Below are 23325 nucleotides of genomic sequence, written 5' to 3'. Positions count from 1 at the left end.
TCTGTCAACAAAGCTTCCTGCCCTTTTCAGGCATTGTATCTAGGGCAGAGGCAGGGGGTCTTGCAAGACAGACTCACTCATCACCCCACTCCGACCTTCCTGCATGGACTAGGAAGGTCTGAAGGGGGCCATTGAAAACATGTTCAATTGAACACGTTTGCAATCACCCCCAAGACCAGCAATCCTGCACAATCAGGATACCTGATTGCAAGTACATCCAGCCACATGGAACCAACCCCATTTGTGGCCTTCCTGGTCAATGCAGAAAAGCTGAGGTAGATGAGGCAAGGCTACCTCACACAGTCTCGCATTCACTCCATGGACACAAAGTTTACACAACATTTAAAGCACATAACACAGACCCCGTCCAAATCCTGGGAGCTGTAGTTTGTTAAGAGTGTCGGGAACTGTAGTTCTGTGAGGTGTCATCCTAGTTGCAGTTGGGTCAAGCTATGGGGCGGAGCCAGTTCATATTCCCTTTCCTTCAATCAGTTTCCCTTGCAGTGATGCCAGGATTTAAGCTTTCCAGTCAGGCTTCTACCATTGTGCGTGGGTGCATTTGTGTGAGGGCCCTTCTGAGCTGCCCTAGCCACCTGCCTGAATCTAAGAGAAAAAGGGAGGCGGGGTGCATTTATTGGACCTGCACCAGAACCAGGAGAAACCACCAAAACCAGCTAGGAAGACAGCTTGCCATAGCTTTTAGCACCTCCATGGGCAGTGAATGTGGCTGTTGTCAAACTGGCATTTGTTCAGGGCTGCCCCAAGACATGTGGCAACTTACTGTAACACTTCATGGTGAGTCCCAGCACCTATTTTTCTTGGGGGAAAGCACTGTTTACACATAACTATTAATACATTTCTCTTCACATACAAGCACTAGAAAGAAGTATTGCCAAAATGAAACAGCAATAAATTTTAGATGACACAGTCTTATATTCAAGCAATCTACATTTTCTTATATTGACGCCAAAAGGTCAAAGAATATGCAAAGATGTCTGTACACAACCCAGAGGTACACACATGCTGCACAGGGATTCTTGTGGAGCTTGTGTGTGTGTGTGTTTCACCCAGTTTTTTTCCAGCTAGTCTGCTTTGTAGGTTAAAAGATTGTTCCAAGGTCAGCTACAAATAGCATCTGGGATTCCCTTGTCTTCTACTCATTCACAACCACAAACCACATAAGCTGCTGTGAAAATGATTCCCTCTGATCTTTTACATCCAGGTGGATAGACTTGAGATGAGACATTTTTTCTAAAGCATTGTTGTTGTTCAAAGCATCCCATTGGGACAAGGCCAGAGAATATTCCAGGCGTGGTGTGAGAGGTGTAGAGACTAGTTTCTCCCTTGAAATAAATGCATACTATCTGCATCCACATGAACTCTTTTTGTGAGATGTCACAAGTGTAACCAAGGAAAAGGATTGGCGATGGCATATTATAACAAGTTCCCTGAAAAGCATTTGGAATCTTCAGCTGCTGCAAAATTCAGGATTTCTACCTGGAACCAAATATTTAGAGCATGTAACTCCAGAGTTATATGGTCTGCACCGGATTGCTGTGCATTTTCTGAGTACAGTTCAAGGTGCTTGTTCTCATCTATACAGCCTTAAACAGATTAGGACTTGGATTAGGGATGAGGTGGGGCTGTGGGTTAAGCCACAGAGCCTAGGACTTGCCAATCAGAAGGTCGGTGGTTCGAATCCCCGCGACGGGGTGAGCTCCTGTTGTTCGGTCCCTGCTCCTGCCAACCTAGCAGTTTGAAAGCACGTCAAAGTGCAAGTAGATAAATAGGTACCGCTCCGGCGGGAAGGTAAACGGTGTTTCCGTGTGCTGCTCTGGTTTGCCAGAAATGGCTTAGTCATGCTGGCCACATGACCCGGAAGCTGTCTGCGGACAAATGCCAGCTCCCTCGGCCTATAGAGCGAGATGAACACACAACCCCAGAGTCAGTCATGACTGGACCTAATGGTCATCTTTATTATTACATCTTTATTATTAACCCATCCAACAGAAATCAGTGCAACATTGCTTGGCATTTGAACCTTCACAGGAGCAATGCAGCAGGCCGCTTGGCACTGCTGAACCCTCACCATGCTGAGCTCCTCACTGCCTTGCCCCTCTCCCTCTTTGAAACTAGCAGCAACATGTGGAATTGGGAAACCAGGGCAGAAATGCAGCCCCAGCGCTAAAAGCCCCAACCGCACTGCTCCACGCTGCTGCTCCCAAGTAGAAATGGTGAATCTGCCCATTCAGGCCTTTGAGCTACAGTATATAAATAGTCAGCTCCCGATTTGTCTATGCAGTTGTCACATAAGGGCACACATGTATGTATTTCAAGACAGATGCAGTCAAAATATAGCTGACATTATTAGGTTCCCCAAAGGTTTCAAAATTTGGGGCAACAAAGGGTGGTTGTAACCATGTCTCCTCTTATGCAAAAGTCTTCTGCACCACGATACACTGTAGATTAACGTGGCTATTTTTAGTCAGTTGAAATAAATTGACACAAATGTGGAAACTGAAAGTATGGTTCTCCAGCACATTTAGATATTATTGATTTCAATGGGAAAGAGTGGAGACCCTGCTGTGAACATGGAACCCAGCCCAATCACAGAATTCAAGTGCAGAAGCTTGCATGACTTTCTCATTCTGGTTCAGAGCTATTGTCATTTAGGCTGTCGCCGTACTGTGCTATATCTGCATGCAGGAAAGAATTAGAGGCATCTCTTAAAGTCTCAAGGGCCGCTTAGGAATTTATAACCAACTTGCCTGTTCAGCAGCTCATCCATCTCTACCACTGAATGGGTTGACTAAATTCAGTAAGAAAGAGGGGGGCTGGGTGCTTCATAGCCAGGACAAAACAGGTTGGTGGAGGTGAGGAGTTAAAGAAAGGAGTGACCAAGGTAACAGCAAGGCTGAGCTAAAACCTCATAGGGAGCCTAGGAACAGGAGAGGCTGTGGTTCTGGGGGTTGCTTGGGCACCTCCCTACCCAGATGGTGGCAAGTGTCATTGGAAAGGCATAACAGTGGCTGATGGTGGTAGGTGAGGTTAAGAGCAACCCAAGCCTCTCTGGGACCTACTCTACTTTCTTTAGAGCAGGGTTGGAGAACTTCAACCCAGGGGCCAGATGCAACCCTCCTGGCCTTTATGTAGTCCTCGGATCCCTTCCTGGCTACACCTCCTCACCAGCTCTACCTTGCAGTCTCCTTGAGTGTTTTTGCCTGGCTGGAATGTGTCCTTGAACTCTGTTAATGCCTCTTGCTTGCTTGCCTGGATGGAAAACAGAGAGGGATGTGCGAGTGTGCATAGACGCTAGCTCACTGTACATAGGGAAAAGTTACATTGATTGCTCAGCTCACTGTTGCCTCTGACCCCATCCACCGCTGACATGTGGCACCTTGAAGGTTGCCCAGAAGTTAATGTAGACCTTGGTCTAAAAAAGAAAGATTCCCTACCCTTGCTTTAGATGTCTAACCCATAGGCAGGCTATAATTGTGGCCTTGGGCATCTAGTTGCCTTTTAATTCATGTATCATCTGCCTCTTGAGATGTTCTCTTGACATCTGATGATTCTGTTATGTTGTTGGTTTTTTTGTTTCCTGGATTTTGCAGGGGAAATTCTTTGTGCTAACAGTTATTCATATTTGGTTAATGGACAATCATGTTGGAGTTAATAATCTCCTAAAAGCTGCTGTGTTTCATGTAGCTTGGAAGGAGGCAATTACCTAAATAAAAACATTTTTTCCATCAGGCAATCAGTGTTACAACAAGTATCATACACATGCTCTCCCTTCGCTGTCTGTCACACTCTTCATTGGTTCAATTATAGCACATTTCCCTGTGTTCCCTTAGCAACACCAAACGAGAGGATGCCTGAAAGCATTTTGGTCTGGTTCATGGGACGTGGCCTATTAGACTATTTTTATGGGCTCTGAATACCACTCAGAATAGAGATTCAAAGCTTGGGGCTTGTACAGAAAATGTTCTCTCTTTTGGAGTGCTGGAAGCAACTTCCCCCTCTAGCATCAATGTTCTCACTGGCTTTGATTCTGCAGTGGTAGCATTTTCAACTGCACAAATTTGTTTATTTCTGTATTTAAAACCCACACTTTTATTTAAAAAGAAATTCAATGTGAAGTACAACACAGGAAAATAAAATCAGCATAAAAGCAACATTAAAAACATCAATAAATATTGGTCAAAAAGTCCTGTCTAAGTAGTATAATTTTCAGAAGACAGCAGACCCTCCAAGTGCCCCTATTTTCCAGGGACAGTCCCGATTTTACAGAAGCCGTCCCAGTTTCTGATTTGATCCTGGAATGTCCTGCTTCTCCTTAGGATGTCCCTATTTTCATCTGAGAAATGTTGGGGGCTTTGGAGTTATGTGACTTCTGAACCAAGGAGATACAATCTTTAGAACACACCTGAAGGCAGCCCTGTACAGGAAGCCACCCAGAGTTGCTGGGGCAACCCAGTGAGATGGGTGGAATATAAATAATAAAAGCATTATTATTATTATTATTATTATTATTATTATTATTATTATTATTATTATTTAGGATGCCCCTATTTTCATCAGAGAAATGTTGGAAGGTATGAGTCATCTGATTGAAGTGAGAGATGGTTCTTACTGAACATCTACTGTTGGAGAGTTCCTCAGGGCTGGGCCTGCCACATTAATGACCTGTCCCTGGTGCTGGCCAGCTGAACTCAGGAATGCACAGAACTACCATAAAGTGCCCCATCAGAGGACCTTCATATAATGAATAAGGCATCTGGTTCTCTGGCTTTCACCTCCCTTGTGAGGGGGTGGCTGCATGCAATCCTAGAAGGCTCTGTGGCCAACAAAGGCCTCATGCTGTCTGGGCAATGGGAAGGTAGGGCCTCACTGGATGTTTAAAGATGGCTGTCCTTTGGTGAATCATCTAAGGACTGACACTCCTGTCCAAGACGTGATCAGCGTGAGTTGAGCTAGCCACCTTTGGGGGGGGCAGGTCGGTATTGTTTCATAAACACATTCATGGTCTGGAGGCACGTGTGGATATCCACACGTGCCTCCAGACCATTTGCTTTTGTGTTTTCTCCCAACTTTACATGGCTCTGAGGAGGCACTGTGTTAGAGATGGGGAGCGCTTTGGTCAGGTCTTCAGGAAGATTTTTGAGCCCAAGGACCCCATTTCCTCAGAGACAACATTCTGGGAACCGCAAGCCAGAGACAAAATGGGGGGACCAACAGATAAGACTCTTGCCTTTGTACTGTAAGCTACATTCCAGGCACACAAAAGCTAGAGGTTTACACACACACACACACACACACACACACACACACACACCTCCATCCGGGCAAGGAAGAGACATTATCACAGTTCAAGAAGATATTCCAGCCAGGCAAAATAACCCTCAGTTAGCATGTGGGGCAGGGCCAGCAAGAGGCGTGGTCTGGGGAGAGAGGGGTGTGGCCTGTAGGGTCCAACAACATCTGGAGGGTCCCTGATGACTCAGAGGGGGGCAGGGATGGCTCAAGACCCTTTGCTGCCTGAGGCAAAGCAGCAAATAGAGGCCCTCGCCACAAGTCAAGGTGGATGGTACCCAAGGCCAGCCAAGTTATTTTGGCACCAGAGACAGAAAATCTCACAAGTTTCTCCCCCTGCCAACAGTGAAAATACAACAATGACAATTTAAATAACTATTTCCTGCCCTTTCATGACAAGGAAAAAAAACCCTGCCTGAGGCAACTGCCTCACTCTGCCTAACAGTAGGTCCAGCACTGGGAAACTTGTTGTTTTTCTGCGGGCCAGCCTTTTTGTTTCCTTCTTAGTTTTCCCATTTAAATCTCCCTTAGAGATAGATAGATGGACAGATAGACAGATCAAGGTTATATTGAGTGCTGAGGTCTGGGCAGCAGTGTTTAAATTTGATCCAGGTCAAAGGTGCTGCCAAATATAGATCAATTCTGACAGTCTATTGACTACGAACAAGAGTGGCCAGCTGTTGTCAGCACTGAAGCCATCCGGAATATGTCTGTTGCTTGATGCAGCTTGCGTTTCCCCACCGCTCTGCACAAGTAAGTGACAGCTGTAGACAAATCTGTGGATGGGCTGAATGCGCCTTTCTCCATTTCCAAAAACAGAACTGGCCTTCACTTGCACCATCTGAGAGCCACATTGATTTAGATGCAGAATGCTACAGCCAAAAAACTTTTTTTGGTCCCAGACAGTGCATAATGAGATACAAGATTAGACTTGATACCCTATACATTTTAATTGCCTCTTTGCACTGCAGCACATGTTGCAAATATATTTAGGTTGCAACCCTACACCTACTTACCTGGCAGAAAGCGCCATTGACTTTGGTGGGACTTACTTTTGAATTGACAGGCATAGAATTGTCTGCTAAATTGCTTTTTCCCCATCCTGGCCAACTGATGGGTAAAAGCTGGCTTTTATAATGGGGGTAAGGAAGAAGCAACACTTACCTTTTGGGATATGAGGTAAGTTGTCCCTTATTAGGTTATTACTTAGTAGCACTAATGTTAATACATATCAGTTTTAATACACCACTCTCGCAGCCGCTGTAGTTCACCTTTTAATAAACAATTAAACACGCTGTTTTCCTCCAAAATGTTCTCTTTGGCTCTATTGAAACTCACATCCCTGAAAAACAGAAAGAGTCCTAAGGTTTCTTATGATCAACAAACTGGAATTTCTGTTCATTGAATAGGTTCCTGCCACCTAAGCTGATCCTAGTTCATTTTTTGTTTTTCCTTCTCCAATTGTTTTCAAATAACAAATATTGCAGTTGAAATAATGTTGAGTGTTATAGAGTAATCCATATTTATAGAATTCATGTGCCTTTGTTTACAAACAGAAAATGAATTTGGGAGTTCCCAGTGGATTTCAGGGACCTCTTGTACTTGATATTTTGTGTCAAGGGTTATTTAGTGATATCAGTTATTTAGTTATTGTTGATTTAGTTTGCTGCATGGCTTCTGATTCATTCTGAACTTGCAAGAGTGTTGAAGACCCAAGACTTGTTGAAGAATGTGAAGCAGGATCCGTTTCTTTGCATTGCTGATGAACAGAACGGGGAGGGGAGCCTGTGATGTAAATACAGAGTAACCTAATTATTATGTGGCCATTGCCCTGAAACATATAATTATTGGAACAGCAGCAAAAAGGAAGTAGAAGGGGAAACTCTAAGACTGGGATGAGGACATTGCTGGGCTTTGTCCTACAGTTTCTATAATTCCTTACCACTGGGCCATGCTAGCTTGGACTGATGGAAGTTATGGCCCAACACCTTCAGGGAACTCAGCTACATAGGTAAAGAAAATGCTTTATATGCATTGTAACACTGTGACACCAGATGGCGCTGCGGAGTCCCGTCTTTCGCCAACTGGATTTCCCTTTATGAAGTTTATAACGCGTTTAACTGAATCGTTTTTTTGATGTGTCTAGATCCAGCCAGGGTCTTTTAACGGCACTTTAAAGACTTATTGTACTGTAAGCTTTCATAAGCTACAGTCCAAAGTAGGCTTGAAGTGGACTGTAGTTCACAAAAGCTTGTGCAACAACAACTCTGCATAGGAGGCACACGAGGGAGGGTGGTGGCACCATCCAAGCTGTAAGGCATGTTGTGGGAGCTTCTTTTTGACAGAGCTTCCCCAACCTCACCTCGCCCAACCTCCACGCTGGCAAACACAGTCCTACCACCAAGAGGAAGCCACTTCTGTACCACCCTCTCTCACCTGCCACTGCTGGTTAGCCAAAGATAGAGCCCAGTGACTTAGGTGTCATTGATTTCTGTGGGAACTGTGTTCAATAATTAAGCCTAGACTAGATCCAACATTTTAAGGTGCCACAAGACTCTGTAGAAAAACAAACAAACGTTTCACTCAACTTTCATGCCCATGATGCTTTGCGCCACAACTCACTTTAATCACCTATGGCACTAAAAGTAATTTGTCAGAGGATGGAAAGGAGGATTTTGGATTTTGGCAAACACAGGGTGGAACCCTTCTGTATATTACTGAAATGCCCCTTGCTAATAAAGGTAAAAGGTAAAGGACCCCTGGACAGTTATGTCCAGTCAAAGGTGACTATGGGGTTGCTGCGCTCATCTCGCTTTCAGGTTGAGGGAGCCGGTGTTTGTCCACAGACAGCTTTCCAGGTCTTGTGGCCAGCATGACTAAACTGCTTCTGGCACAACAGGCCACCGTGACGGAAGCCAGAGCACATGAAAATGCTGTTTACCTTCATGGTACCTATTTATCTACTTGCACTGGTGTGCTTTTGAACTGCTAGGTTGGCAGGAGCTGGGACAGAGCAACGGGAGCTTCCCCCATCTTGGGGATTTGAACCGCCGACCTTCTGATTGGCAAGTCCAAGAGGCTCAGTGGTTTAGACCACAACACTATCCGCATCCCTTGCTAATAAAGATGCTTGGTACCCTCCATGTAGTAACCCATATGTGGTTTTCCCCTAAACCCTCTCAGCATGTTGAAGTGGCCACACACTTTACAAGTATTTCTATCCTCCACCGCAGATCTCCTTTGCTATTCCTGTGAGCTGCAATTAATAAGTCAGAAACCAGAGCTCTTTCAAACTGTCCGTAGCCCTTCTCCTTCCTTGGGTAGGCTATATTAGAGCAGTACAGTACCAGGAAACAGGGAGTGGTTCAAGGCCTGAATTCTATTTTTAAAGCTGAAACTTCTTCCAGATACTATAAAAGAACCAAGGGCACCGTTAGATGTGCTTCAAGAAGCTCTTATTGAAATTATTACATATATTTCAGTCTGGGGTCAGGACCTTGAGTAGCTGGTATTCTCACGAAAAGGTCAGTCCCCAGAATGGATTAGTCCCTGAATGCAATATTGCTACAAATGTCTAGCAATATTAATGAGAAGCTGGAATGCTATTGTCTACCTTTGCTTATTCTGCAAAGGGTGCTTTCCAGAAGTAGCGGGGGAGGTAGAGTAGGCAAGGAATAGTTGTGGTTTGTTACTGATTTTAATTCTGCAACTCAAGTGCTTTGTTGGATTGTCTTACTGATTGTAGGCAGTAGCAAGCAGATGATTTGAGCATATTATTGTTTTAAAGAATAATTCATTTTCCCTACATGGCTCCCTCTATAGTCAGTGCTGGATTTATGTATAGCCTAAGAAGGCTGAAGCCTAGGGCCTCTAAATCTAGGGGGACTCGCCAGCCCTCCCGCTCCCCAGTGGGCAGTCTCCCCTCTCCCAAAATTGCAAACCCAAGATTTCATGTGAGGGCAGGGCAACTCAGGCCTCTAAATCTAGAGGGCCTCACCAACCTGCCCTCTCCCCAGTGACGCAGTCTTCCCTCTCCCAAAATTGTAAACCCAAGACTTCATGCAAGGGCAGGGCAACTCAGGCCCAGCAACTATGAGACCCAGGGCTAGCCAGTGGGGCCCAATTTGAAGCAAGCTTGGGCTTCACCCAATTTTGTTTATAACACTCTTCCATTTTCTTCTAGTTGTGAGGGTGGGGGATGGGGAGGGGCCTCACAAGTGGAGTAGCCTAGGGCCTTTCTTCATCTAAATCCAGCCCTGGCAGCATGTCCCTGTGCTTGTTTATATTGTTGACATCCATCTGTCTTGAGAGACAATGGAGTGTGCCTCCAGGGGTGAAGTCAAGCCACTGCACTTGGCAGTGCTGAAGTGATCTCCTCAGAGTGCAAGCCTGGGCAGTGTGTATGGAGGTCCTGGGATGCCCAGGCGACAAGACCCCACCCTTGGCCTCGCTAAGGCGGTCCAAAGGAAAGCAGAGCAATCCAGCTTGGCTGCAGGAGTTGCCAGAAGGAGGCAAACAAGGCACCATGGTTGTCTTAGGAAACCCACTCCAGATTTGGGTAGGGTTTACGCCTTAGCCTTTTCTTCTTCCAAGGATATTCCGCTGTACATATATGCCTGTAAATATATGCCTGTAAATATATGGCATTTTGCAGCACATTCAATATGGGTACACACTAAAGTAAGAACAAAGTATGAAGCTGTCCAGAGTTCTGCGTAACTCAGAACTGAAATGAGCTTGCAAGCTGCCACACTAACAGCTGCTGGTGCAATAAAAAAAATATCCCCTTACCAATTCTATGCTCTTTATTTTCGGGGGCCAACAGTGGTATCGAACAACTGTTTGCTAAACCTCCTATCAAGTCACAGCTGTTTGATCTATTGGAAGCTCGTAATGAAAGATCCTATTACCTGAATTGATTCTATGCTGTCATACTCTAATCTAGCCTTGGTTGTTTGTATGTAAACTCAGATTCAATTTAGCAGACTAAATTCAAGGCAGAGTCTATGAAAGCTGAACAGAAGTTAGTCCAGTAAAATATATCACCTTACCATCTCTGGCTGTGATTCTGAAAACACCCTGCTAGAATAAATTGCATTGCATTCAACAGCTTTCAGTCCTTCTCTGTCCCCCCCTCCTTTCTCTTCGCACCCACAAAAACACACAGACTAACAACAACACAACATTATGCATGGTCATGTGAAACTACAAGCATCTATTTTTAAGGCAATATTTCAAAGTCAACCCAAAAGGATATGGAATTTTATGCACTCAGAATGAAGTTCCACTGTATCCAATAGAACTTATGGTACTCCAAAGCAAGTTTGCGTGGATAGGATTGCATCATCAATTCACAGAACTCTGGGCTATTTTGTACGTTCTTCTGCTATCCATTTTAATTCTTTTTTTTTTAAATGTGAGCATTGTGACTGAGTACATTGTGGCTGAATTTCAATACTCTGTTTACATTATAAAAAATGCTATCTTGAGGATTATGATGGAAAGGAAGGGCAGAGATCTTTGGACTGATATAGAAATAAATAATAATAAACAGAATATTAAGGAGAGGAAAGACCCTGGCCATTTGCCTCTTGTGTGTTGTGCCCTCTTCATAAGATAAGAGGAGGATATAATTGAAGGTGTACTTTACAGCTTTGCTCAATGACCCTGTTTATGAAGAGGGAGATCACATGAATTTGGAGCAGCTTCTCTCTAACATTGTTCACTGGTCAATCCACCACCACCCCCCAAAAAAAAATTATGCTGGCAAAAAGAATTAGACAAAAATCCACGGGCTGAGCAGAAAGTTCAAGCATCAAAAATGTATTGAGGAGATGTTTGACATGAAGGATTAGTTTAATGATACATGATAGGGCGGGAGCTGAATTTTCAAACCGTTGCAAATTTGACTTGTATTTGGGAGGGAAGGTATGGGGGAGGCGAAAGGCAAGAGGAAACTGCCTCCCCTCTTGAATTTTTGAAGTAGGACTGTGTGTGATCTGTTTAGCTGGTGACCACCTTTGCGCATCTCTGAGGCTGGGATGACAAAAAGCAATCTGGGGAGAATAATGTTCTGACTGGAGCTCCAGTGAGTCAGGCCATGAGAACTGTACAACCCCACACGTGAAAATAGCCCCCACTTAATTCTGGAACCTGTGCATGGAGCTGTAAAATTGGAGGAGGCTTCTCTGCAACATTTCTGCATTTTATTTGCAAACTTCATAACTCTGTTGCAACCAGTGATCTAAACCAGTGGTTCCCAATTAGTTAATTACTGAGGACCCCCTATTTTTCAAAAGCCAAGCCACAGAATTCCTACTTTTGATAATTTTGATAATTCTATGGTAGTTACCTCTGCAAAGACATTTTTTGAACAAAATGTGGGGTAGCCCCTGATTTGCAAAGGATGTTAGGTATACTATAAAAAACAACACCAAACCACAGACTAGGGCTGAGCGATATCTGCTTTTCAACATTGTGATGCGTCAGCAGCTAAACATCACAATATTCTGATATATCACAGTGTCTGAAATTGTGTGGGGATGAGGGAAGGAACAGTCATGGAGAATGGATCAGGCGTGGGGATTAGGGCTGGGCGATATCAGGTTTTCAACATCACGGTGTATCACCAGCCAAACATTGCGGTTTGGCGGTACAGTGGTACCTCGGGTTACATACGCTTCAGGTTACAGACTCTGCTAACCCAGAAATAGTGCTTCAGGTTAAGAACTTTCCTTCAGGATGAGAACAGAAATTGTGCTCCAGAAGCGCGGCAGCAGCAGGAGGCCCCATTAGCTAAAGTGGTGTTTCAGGTTAAGAACAGTTTCAGGTTAAGTATGGACCTCCGGAACGAATTAAGTACTTAACCTGAGGTACCACTGTATGCCACAATGTTGAAATAAGCTGCATTGGCGCCAGCCCGTGAGCTGAGGCACTTTCACCCCAGCGCCTCATAGGCTGGGGCCAATGCAGCTGGCCCTGGCCTGCTGCTCAGCGGGGGCGAGAGAAGACCCCCGCCCTCCAGCTGAGCGAGACCCAATATCCCTGTATGGTTGTGACCAGCATATCAGGGCTACTTTCTGAAGCACAGTGCTAAAACAGACCATAAAACTTGTGATATTACCTTGCAAAAATGACAAAAAAAAATAGTTGAGAAGGAGAGGGATGGCGCCATGGACCCCCTGGGTGCATTCTGCAGACCCCTGGGGTCCCCAGACCCCTAATTGGGAACCACCAATCTAAACAAATAAGCTAAGATATGATAAAGATTACTGCTGCTTCCTCTTGTGATCCTTTACAAGCCTGGGGTTTGGGGTGCACTACACACTACAAGTCTTCAATGGAAGGGGCAGCCTCACTTGTATTCCTCTTCCTTGTACTGAGCAGGAAGAACCAGGCAAAGCTTATTTACACAGAATCACCCCTTCCTAACAAGGCATTCTGTACTGAGCTATATCAATATTTCAGAAGAAAAGAACTGGGTGTGCTACTATATACCACGTAATCAAAAGCATTAAAGTGCTGCTGATCTGTTAAGAACGGTTCAAGTAGTTATTGTGAGAAAAGTTGCGGTCTGTCTCAATAGCCATTCCCATTTTGTCAGTGAAGTGTTAGAATATTTGGCATTTTCTTATTGTTAGTAAGTGTCATTTTCATTCTTTGCCTTACAGCTTTGTTTAGCCTTTACAGAGAATTCTCTAAAATGCATTTCATCTTTCTAATTTCTATAGTAAGTTCAAAGAAAAAACATTTCTGCAAGTCAAACAGAATATACCATCTTGGAAAAGTTCAGCCCAGTTTCTTTATTTTCAGCAATTTTGTCTGAGGAAACTCCTCTAAAAAAACAAAATAAGCAAACACCCCCCCCCAAAAAAACCAGAAAACACTTTTCAAGAAACAAAAGCAATGTAACATTTTCCCATGCTGAGGGCTAAGAGGTATGGAACTCCTGAAATAATAGTTAGGAATTATGATGAATTAATCTAAAGATTCACTAGACAGGAAGAACACATTCTCTAAGCATGTCTACTTAGAAGTAAATGTCATTGACTTCAGTTAGGCTTATTCCCACGATGAATGATTGCAGCCTGAATCTAAATGCATTGAGCCCATGGATTATTAAATCATTATAGTATTTTCTAATGCTTTCCAGTGACATTGTGAGAGTTTCTGTGGCCATACTTTCCCATTATAGAACTGGCAGGTGTGCCAACTTGAATAAAATATTGGGGGAGGAGGTAAGCCCTGCCCTGCATAATCAATCACAACACCATCTGAATCGCAATGCCCATCAACTTTGTGGGGGACAGCGCCCTCAAATATTTTATTGGTGGGCTGAAAGGACCTCAACCTCTAGCCCTTGGCTCCTATGACTGGCATACATACAGAATACATAAGAATTTGGAGTTAACGCATAGCCTCTTCTAGGAAACCAGATGTTAAATTATGAAAGCATATTTCCATGACATAATTGTTTGGAATTCCCTTTTTCCTCAGTGAAGAAGAAGCAGAAGAAAGTGCAACTCTTCTTAGTGTGTTTAGAGCTATAACTTGAAGTACAGTTAGCCGTCAGAGTCTTTGGAAAGGACAAAGGCCAGGGATGGGGAACTTGTGGTCCTCCAGATGTTGCTGGACTCCAACTCCCATCAGCCTTTGCCCCGTCCTCCCAATTCATTGTCAGGGCTGATGGGAGATGTAGTCTAGCAACACATGTAGGGTCACAGTTTCCCTACCCCTGCTTCAGGCCCACTTCTGCAGGCACCCAGTCATCATGTCCAGCAGCTTCTTCCCCCTTTCCACCCGCTATCAAGCATTTCAGAAAGAAAGAGGCAGGAAAGAGAGAGATAAATTGGCTTCTGACAGCTGGTTTGTGCTCCGGGGAGCAGCGATCAATGAATCTTTCTTCCCTTACTGAGCCTGAGAGATGCCTGGCCAGGGTGTGCGTAAATCATTAATTGCGGCTTCCGTTGGGCTCAGCATTTTCTTGAATGCTCCTGCTAGGAGACATATTTATATGGCAACTTCTTTAGATTCCTAGAAGGAACTGGAAGGATATTGGTGATGTTTATAAGTGAAGTTAAAAGGTGGTGATTTATCTGTAGAAACACTTTGATAATTAAGCGCACTTTTTTGCACAGTTGCGTGGCTCATATCTCTCTTATTTGTTGCTTTTTGCACCAGGTGTCTCAAAGCAACTTACATATTAAAAAAATAGAAATAAGAAAAAGCATTAAAAGCAAATATAAAGCAAGTGCTCATCCAAATTTATAGGACCAGATTCAGCTAAATAGCTCCCACTACTGCAATAAGTTCTGCTAGTACGACTGGACTTTCCCCTACTTCCTTCCCCTGTGAGCTCACCATGTCCCCCCCACATGTCTGTGGGATCAGGAGATCCCCCCCTCCCTGAACAGTCTGCAGTGGGGAGAGGAAGGATCATTCTCTCTGGAAAGCTAAAATGCTTGTGCTGGTACAGTGGTACTTCAGGTTAAGTACTTAATTCGTTCCGGAGGTCCGTACTTAACCTGAAACTGTTCTTAACCTGAAGCACCACTTTAGCTAATGGGGCCTCCTGCTGCCGCCGTGCCGCCAGAGCCCGATTTCTGTTCTCATCCTGAAGCAAAGTTCTTAACCTGAAGCACTATTTCTAGGTTAGTGGAGTGTGTAACCTGAAGCGTATGTAACCTGAAGCATATGTAACCCGAGGTACCACTGTATAATGATTCTAATAGCAGAACATTCAATTGCACCCATATTATTTATACTCAGTCTGTTGGTGAAATCCATGGCACCCTTTTATACTATAGGTCAGGGGTTGGCAAACTGTGTCCCTCCAGGTTGATGGACTCCGACTCCCATCAGGCTCAGCCAGCATTGTCTGGGTTGATGAGAACTGCCCATCACTGCCGTAGGTTACTTTTTTTTTATTTTTTACTTTAGCTGTGATCTTGGGAAAATGCTCAACAGAAATGAATTGGGCTTACGTTCAAAGAAATCAGCTTTGGAACAAATGCCAGCAAATTGTGTCAATAGGATACGTGCTGCTGTCCATTAAAGGAAGATCTGTAACGCAACTGTAGTCCATTTTATTTACCTTGGAATAAACTGAAGTGTGCCCAATATGTGATAAACGATTATCTGCGAAAGTGCTATATCAAGTTGCAAAAGAAGAACCCTGCCTAAAAGAACAGCTTTGTTGTGCTTGGATGTTCTGTTAGGTGGAAGCTCTCCATGCCTGTTCTACTAAACCAAAAACATCTAGAGGTTAACAGTGTGCTGCTAAATAGTGCACTGCTAAATATCTGCCCAGCAGGTGTCTGCAGACATCAGTGATGGGAACTGCTTCTAAAGATGCCTTGGAATTCACAGGGTTAGCTGGCGCTGTGAAATAAGTGCCCTGCCTCCCAGGAATGCTGTGAAAGTGAAACTTAACTTGAATACTTAGGTTCACAGCCCTTGCTTGGATCAGCTCTTAGGAAGGCCCTTACACCAGGCAAACATTCATAGTGGAAATAGGAAACATGCCTGTAGATTTCTGATTGGATGAAAGCTTTATTTGGTTGTGCTATGCAGAGGGAGTTGGTTTTTGCTCAATAGCTGCAATGGAAAAAGAGTACTTTTTTCAACACTTCTTACCATTAACTGCTAGTCATATATTCCTGTTCCTTTCCTGATTTCCTGTGTTTGATGGGGCTTGCTATTTCTGCACTTTCAAGAGGAGTCAGCATGGCCTGCTAAATCAAACTGAGATTGCAGTTAGATACCTAACGCCCCAGTCTATGTTTTCTTTGGTTTGAATGAAGATTGTAGTGCTTCGAATGTGTGTGTGTGTAACCCCTATGAATTATGCAGTCCCAATAAATTATTCACTTGCATCGTTTCTCTGGTTTGCTGTTGGCTTGGCATAGCTCCCAACCACCACTGTAGAATTATCCGGTCTTCTTCTTCCTGGGAATCGTTACATGGACAATCCCAGCTAACTAGGGATCCCAGAATGAACTAGATGATGTCATGAATTTATGTTACCAATCAGACTTGGGCATGTGAAAATATTTGCTCCAGATACATGGAGCCAATTCAGAGTGGGGGCATTGTATTATTACCTGAGCAGTAGCCAGGACTCTAGTACAGAGGGATAGAACCAGCGAGATCAGGAACACAAGCAGCACAAGACACAGATATTCCAGGACCAGACACAGAGCTTTAGCTGCAGCCAGTCAGCCAGGACCTGCCTCAAACTGTTAGGGGGCTCTTTGCCCTTTGGGAATGGGGTGGAGCCTGGGAAGGATAGTTTAGCCCAGGGGGAAGGACCTCCTTTCAGCTCAGCCCTAATGTGCAGAACTTGGAGGGAGCAGGAGCCGGGATTCCTAATATATAATCTGTACCCGTGTTATATACTGTAAGTTATGATAGGAACTGTTTTGCAAAACTATTTAAAATTTGTGTGAAATAATAAAAGCCACCAGCGTATACAGATTGGCATCTTCTTGTTCCTTAAGCCTAAAGGGATGACTTAAAAAAGATTTATAAAACCCATGAATGTAGCGGGATTGTACACATTCAGCAGATTCCTTTTAATGCAAGGTGCTTTCATCTTCTACTTTTGAAAGCTGGAGGGTAAACTAAGAATAACTGGTTCCCCTTCTTTGTTTTATAATTCAGGATCCTTTGATAACCCTCTTCTTGCTAGCATCGCTTTAAAGTGAATGTATGGCTGCTATCTTCTGCCACCTTTGTATAAAAATCAGCGTATATGCTGAGCTCATAATATTGTAATGAGCATTTATGAATCAGTGTAATTGGCTAGCTTACTGACACACAGTCCGCCACCTCTGGTAAATATTGCAACGATGTAGTTCCGTCACCCCACACTGTATGTAATATTCTTAGTAAGTAATGTATACCAAAAAATGCATATATGAAGGCAAAATGTGCAAAAAATGCTTATATTGTTAAAAATTACATACAAGATTGCATTATATTGGGGGAAGTAGAAATATTAGGGGAAATACGTTTATATTAGGAAAAAGTTTTCACTAAAATGTTGATGACTTTGCTTGAGGAAAAAACACACAAATTGATATGAAAAGTGAAATATACTCAGAGTCGCAAAGTGATTTCATGCCCTTTATTCAGCTCATAGTGGTGAGGAGGAATGAATGTCCCCTCAAGGTATCTGCTTTATATACATTATTTACACAATGGGCTGCACATGATTGGCTAATTCCAGAATTCTACTGTAAGCCAATCAGGTTGTGGATTCACTTAAATCTGGAGCATGATTGGGTGGTTCCTGCCAACCAATCATACTGCTGCATTGTTCTAGGACCAATCCGACTGCTGCCTTTTGGATCCTATTGTTCTAGGACCAATCAGACTGCTGCAGTTTGGATCCTATTCGACTCGGTACATAACACCCCTCCCCTCTAAGTTCCAGTCCTGCCCGGGAGGTCGCATTCATAGTCCTCAAGGTACGCTGGCGGCCTACGTGTCCGTTGCGGCCTGTGGTGTTCCCTGGTCCGGTGTTCAGGTTCTGGCTCGTGTTCCAAGGATGCTGGCTGTGATGGGGCTGTTTGGTCTGGCGCAACCGGCTCGCTCAGTCGTGGTTCTGGTTCCGGTGTCCTTTCGGCCTCACGGGTCCTCTCTGTATTTACTGATTCTGCCTCTCCTGCTGGCCCCTGCTGCTCTATGGGCCTCACTGCCCCACTGTTCCCTTGGGACTCCTCTGCCCTTTCCTCCTCCTGGGTTTCTCCCGGGAATCGTCGCCGTATCTGGTCGCAGTGGCGGCGCCAGCATTGCCCTCCATCCGTTAGCACCTCGTACGACACAGGGCCAGTGACCCTGGTGACTGTGGCGGGTACCCATGCTGGGCCTGCCCCAAAATTCTTTGCGTACACTGGGTCCTGGGCCTCGAAGGTCCGGGGGTTCCTGCCTTCCCCTACCACTACCTCATCCTGAGCTCTATCGGGGTGAAGGCGGTCCAATCTGATTGCAAGGCGCCGACCCATTAGTAGTTCAGCGGGGCTCCGGCCAGTCGTTGAGCTGGGGGTGCTGTGCTGTGCTAGGAGGAATGTGGCAAGGCGGTACTCCCAATCCCCTTGCGTCATGCGGCGAAGGGTGTCCTTGGTGGTCCGCACCATGCGTTCTGCTTGGCCATTGGTGGCAGGGTGGAATGGTGCCGAACGGATGTGGCGGATGGCGTTCTGCGCTGTGAAGGTTTGGAATTCTCCTGACGTAAATGCAGTCCCGTTGTCTGAGACGAGAGTGTCAGGGAGCCCGTGGGTTGCAAACAGCCTGCGTAGTACCCGGATGGCTGCGGACGTAGAAGTGGACGGTACCAGTGCGACTTCCAGCCATTTGGTGTAGGAGTCCACCACTATGAAGAATGTTTTCCCCTGAAAGGGGCCAGCGAAGTCCACATGCAGGCGTGACCATGGTGCTCGGGCGGACTCCCAGGACTGGACTGGGGCCCTTGGGGGATCTGGGCGGGATTCTTGGCAGGCCTGGCAGTGTTTGACCCAGGCCTCTATCTCTCCGTCGATCCCCGGCCACCACACATAACTCCTGGCAAGGGCCTTCATTCTTACTACCCCTGGGTGTGTCTCATGTAGGGCTGTGAGGACCCTTTTGCGGAGGGGCTGGGGAACAACGACCCTGCTTCCCCATAAAAGGCACCCCTTGTGGGCCGACAGTTCATGTTTGCGGGTTGTGTAGCCAGCGAATTCTGGCCCAGGCCTGCTGCTGGGCCATCCCCTCCACACCCAGTCCAGGACCCGGGAGATGACCCTATCTTTCTTGGAGTGGTGTGCCACTTCTTGTGCCTGAATGGGGCGGTCGGGAAGCAGCTCCAGGCTCATAACCTCTTGTGCAGGTGCTGGGTCGGGGCCTGTTTCCGGTAGTGGTAGCCTGCTGAGGGCGTCCGCATGGCCCATCGCCTTCCCCGGGCGGTGAATCAGCGCATACTGGTAGCTGGCAAGGAAAATTGACCACCTGAGGACACGAGGAGACAGCACTTGGGGGGTCTGCTTTTCGGGGGCAAACAAGCCAAGCAACGGTTTGTGGTCAGTCACCACGGTGAAGGGCCGCCCGTACAAGAAATCATGGAATTTTTTTACTCCCTTCACAATTGCCAGACCCTCCTTGTCGATTTGTGAGTAGTTCCGCTCGGTTGCGTTGAGTGTCTGGGAAAAGTATGCCACCGGTACCTCTCTCCCATCCGGGAGTTGGTGTCCCAGGACAGCGCCAATGCCATAGGGTGAGGCGTCGCATGCTAGCACCACCGGCAGCCTCTCGTCAAAGTGTGCCAAGACCGAGTTTGAGACAAGCAAGTCCTTGACTGCCTGGAATGCGGCCTCCTGGCGCTGGCCCCACACCCAAGGGGCCCGCTTGTCCAGGAGTCTGTGTAGGGGCTCCGCTACCGCCGCCTTGTGGGGAAGGAAGGAATGGTAAAAGTTCAATAGTCCCAAGAAGGCCTGAAGTTCAGTCTTGCTCTTGGGTGCTGGGGCATCACAAATGGCCCGTACCTTGTCCCCAGTCGGGTGGACCCCTTCTGCGTCCACCATAAATCCCAGAAAGTCCACCTGAGGCACTCCTAGTAGACATTTTTCCCGCTTCACCTTGAGACCCGCTGTCTGGAAACGGTGCAGAACGGTGCGGAGGCGGTCCTCAAACTCCTCTGGTGTGGGCCCGGCAATCAACACATCATCGAAGAAGGGGGTGACGCCAGGAATCCCTTTAAGGAGCGAGTCCATTAGATTCTGGAATATGCCTGGTGCCACGCTGACACCGAATTGCAGCCGCTTTACCCTGAACGCTCCTCTGTGCGTCACAATCGTCTGTGCCTCTGCTGTGGCCTCATCTACTGGCAGCTGTTGATATGCTTGGGCCAAGTCCAGCTTGCCAAAAATTTTCGACCCAGCCAGGGTAGCAAGGACATGGCTGACCACTGGCACTGGGTATGCATGGGCCATGAGGGCCTTGTTTATAGTACATTTGTAGTCTGCGCAGATGCGGACCGAACCATTAGGCTTGACGGGTGTGACGATTGGGGTTTCCCAGGGGGCATTAGGCACCGGCTCCAGCACTCCTTGCTCCACTAGCCGGTCCAATTCCTCGTCTATACGTGGTTTCAGGGCGAACGGGACCCGGCGGGCCTTGAGCCTGACTGGTCGTACTGCGGGGTCAAGCTGTAGAGCAATGGGGGGGCCCGTATACTGTCCCAATTTCCCATCGAAAACCCCTGGAAATTCCTTGCATATAGCGTCCACATCCACTTGTAAGGTAGTGTGGTTCACTCCGGTGATGGCTAGTCCCAGTGGTCCAAACCATGCCAATCCCAGTAAGCTAATGTAGGGGCCCTTGACCACAAGCAAGTCCAGTTGCCGCGTCCGCCCTCGGTATTGCACCCTGAAGGTCCCCACCCCCATTGTGGGGACCTTACGTTTCTGGAAGTCCCGGAGGGTGAATGGGGCCGGCCTGAGTTTGGGACCCCCAGTAGGACACAGTTTCCTTAAGGTCCTTGCCGAGATTATGGATAGATTTGAACCCGTGTCAAGCTCCATGCGGCATGGGGCCCCCTCTATCCGTACCTCTACATAAATTTTCTCTATGTTGGGGTAGGGCAACTGGTATACCTGGAAGTCCCTGAGCTCCGTCGAGTTGCCTTGGTGCGTTGGGCCCCGGGACCTGGGGCTCTTGGATTGGTCATCTGATGCCTGGCGTCGGGTGGGCCGAGCCCGACACACCCGGGCGATGTGTCCCAATTTTCTGCACTGCCTGCACTCTGCATTGCGGAAACGGCAGGTCCTCCTCTCGTGAGTTTCCCCGCAGCTTGCGCAGTTCCCTCCTTCTCGTCGAGGCAGCTGTGGTATATGGGCCGCTTGAGTGCGCTGCTGTACTCGGTGCACCTCCTCCCTGTCAGATCCTGAGTCGTCAGTGAGGTCTTCGTGGTGGACCCTCGGTTGGGATGGCAGGCTCGGCCGTGCCTCTTGCGTCGACCTCTTGGCAGCTTCCGTTGCCAGGGCCTCCTCCAGAGCGACCTGGAACGTTAGGTCCTTCTTAGCGTAGAGTCGTTGTTGCAGTTTCTCATCCCTCAGGCCACCGACGAGGCGGTCACGAAGCATGTTCTCCAGCTCTGAGAAGTTGCAGAACCGGGCGGCTTGGCGGAGAGAGGTCACAAACCCAGTTATGGTTTCCCCAGGGGCTTGCCGCTTTGCATAGAAGGCATTTCGACGAGCCACCACTGAGGGTTGCGGCGAAAAGTGCCCCTTCAGCTGTTCCATTATTGTTTTGTATGGAACAGTAGCGACGTCTTCAGGCGCAAGGAGAGCCCGGGCGATTTCAAACGTCTCCTCTCCGCAGACGCTGAAGAATATCGCCCTCTTCTTGGCATCTTCTTCATCGGTGACCCCTTTGGCTTCTAGGAGGAAAGTGAAACGGGAGGCGTACGCTTCCCAGTCTCCCGTTGCTGGGTTGAACGGCGAGAAGCTGCTGTCGGTTGCCATTCTGAGTTCCTTGTGTCCCGGAGCTGAAGCCTGGATACACGGTGCGAGGCAGCGGTGCGGCAGGTGGCGGTGCTGCGGTGCTGTGTGTGGCAGTCAGCTCAGCGGGATCCCACCTTCGTCGCCAGTGAAATATACTCAGAGTCGCAAAGTGATTTCATGCCCTTTATTCAGCTCATAGTGGTGAGGAGGAATGAATGTCCCCTCAAGGTATCTGCTTTATATACATTATTTACACAATGGGCTGCACATGATTGGCTAATTCCAGAATTCTACTGTAAGCCAATCAGGTTGTGGATTCACTTAAATCTGGAGCATGATTGGGTGGTTCCTGCCAACCAATCATACTGCTGCATTGTTCTAGGACCAATCCGACTGCTGCCTTTTGGATCCTATTGTTCTAGGACCAATCAGACTGCTGCAGTTTGGATCCTATTCGACTCGGTACATAACAAAAAGAGAAAGAGAAAGATGAGAAAGAGAAGCCAGAATTAACAGATTTGGCCATCTTTGGAGGTGATACAGTGGTAGCGTCATTCTGGAGATAATAAGTGAAGTTTCCAATAAATAAACCAATTTTTGCCCATTGTAGGAATGTAGCAAGCTCTCTGATGCCGACTGGCTGCGGCTCTCTACAGTTTCAGGTATGGGACCTTCCTGCTCCCACCTGCAAAAACTGCAGGTGGAACCTGGAATCTTCTAACGCACAGCAGATGCTACACCACTAAACTATTATCCTTCTCCCAAATATCAGAGAAGGCAAGTATTACTACTGTGACCCACACAAAGATGTTAAAATATATTTAAACTGACTGTTGGGCTGCCGTCGGTTGCTAGGCAACAAGTGCTTTGTTTATAAGTCCCCGAAAGATAACAAGTCTTGCAAATTCTGTAAGTGCCAGACTTTGGAAATGGCTCCGTCAATCTAAGCAGGGCTCCTCCGCCAGTACAAATATATTTCTGATGTGACCCTCAGTTCTGGCACTCCCACTTAATGGCTGCAGCTGACTTATGTGGAACTCTGCCTCTTGTTAGGTAGTCAGTCAATTGCTTTCAAGAGAATTGAGTGGGATTTGCAAGAGATGTTGCTTCTCAGGGTGTACGTGCATGATCACTTTTGTGCTGCCGTTTTCCTTTGCTCAGACATGATGGGCAGGCTTTGTAAACCAAAGAAGGGCAAGAGTACACAACAGGAGTACTGATGTATTTAATTCTCGGGGTGAGGGGAAGCAGTGCCCATTTCCAGTTGCATTTGCTGTATTTTACTTCTGTGAGAATTATGTTTTTCTATGCACACTTTATCTTAGTACAGTCGTACCTTGGAAGCCTGCCAACAAAGGTCTGTATAGTTAAAGCTATAGTTTTCCCAGTAGTGAGAGCTGGACCATAAAGAAGGCTGATCACCAAAGAATTGATGCTTTTGAATTATCGTGCTGGAGGAGACTCTTGAGAGTCCCATGGACTGCAAGAAGATCAAACGCATCCATTCTTAAGGAAATTAGCCCTGAGTGAAGCT

General features: G+C 46.5%; 1 long non-coding RNA gene across 1 annotated transcript in view; it reads right to left on the bottom strand.

The window, feature by feature from the left end:
* LOC310825738 overlaps positions 1-23325 on the bottom strand; it is a 67679-nt gene that overhangs the window by 23254 nt on the left and 21100 nt on the right. Inside the window, exon 2 of the long non-coding RNA XR_014555502.1 lies at positions 14792-14851. This is a non-coding gene — a long non-coding RNA (uncharacterized lncRNA). The remainder of the gene's footprint in view (positions 1-14791; positions 14852-23325) is intronic.

This window comes from Podarcis gaigeae (genome assembly GCF_964106915.1).
Source record: "Podarcis gaigeae genome assembly, chromosome: 10".
Taxonomy (NCBI): domain Eukaryota; kingdom Metazoa; phylum Chordata; class Lepidosauria; order Squamata; family Lacertidae; genus Podarcis; species Podarcis gaigeae.
The sequence above is the reverse complement of the archived record's forward strand: the minus strand, read 5'-3'. Positions and strand labels throughout refer to the sequence as shown.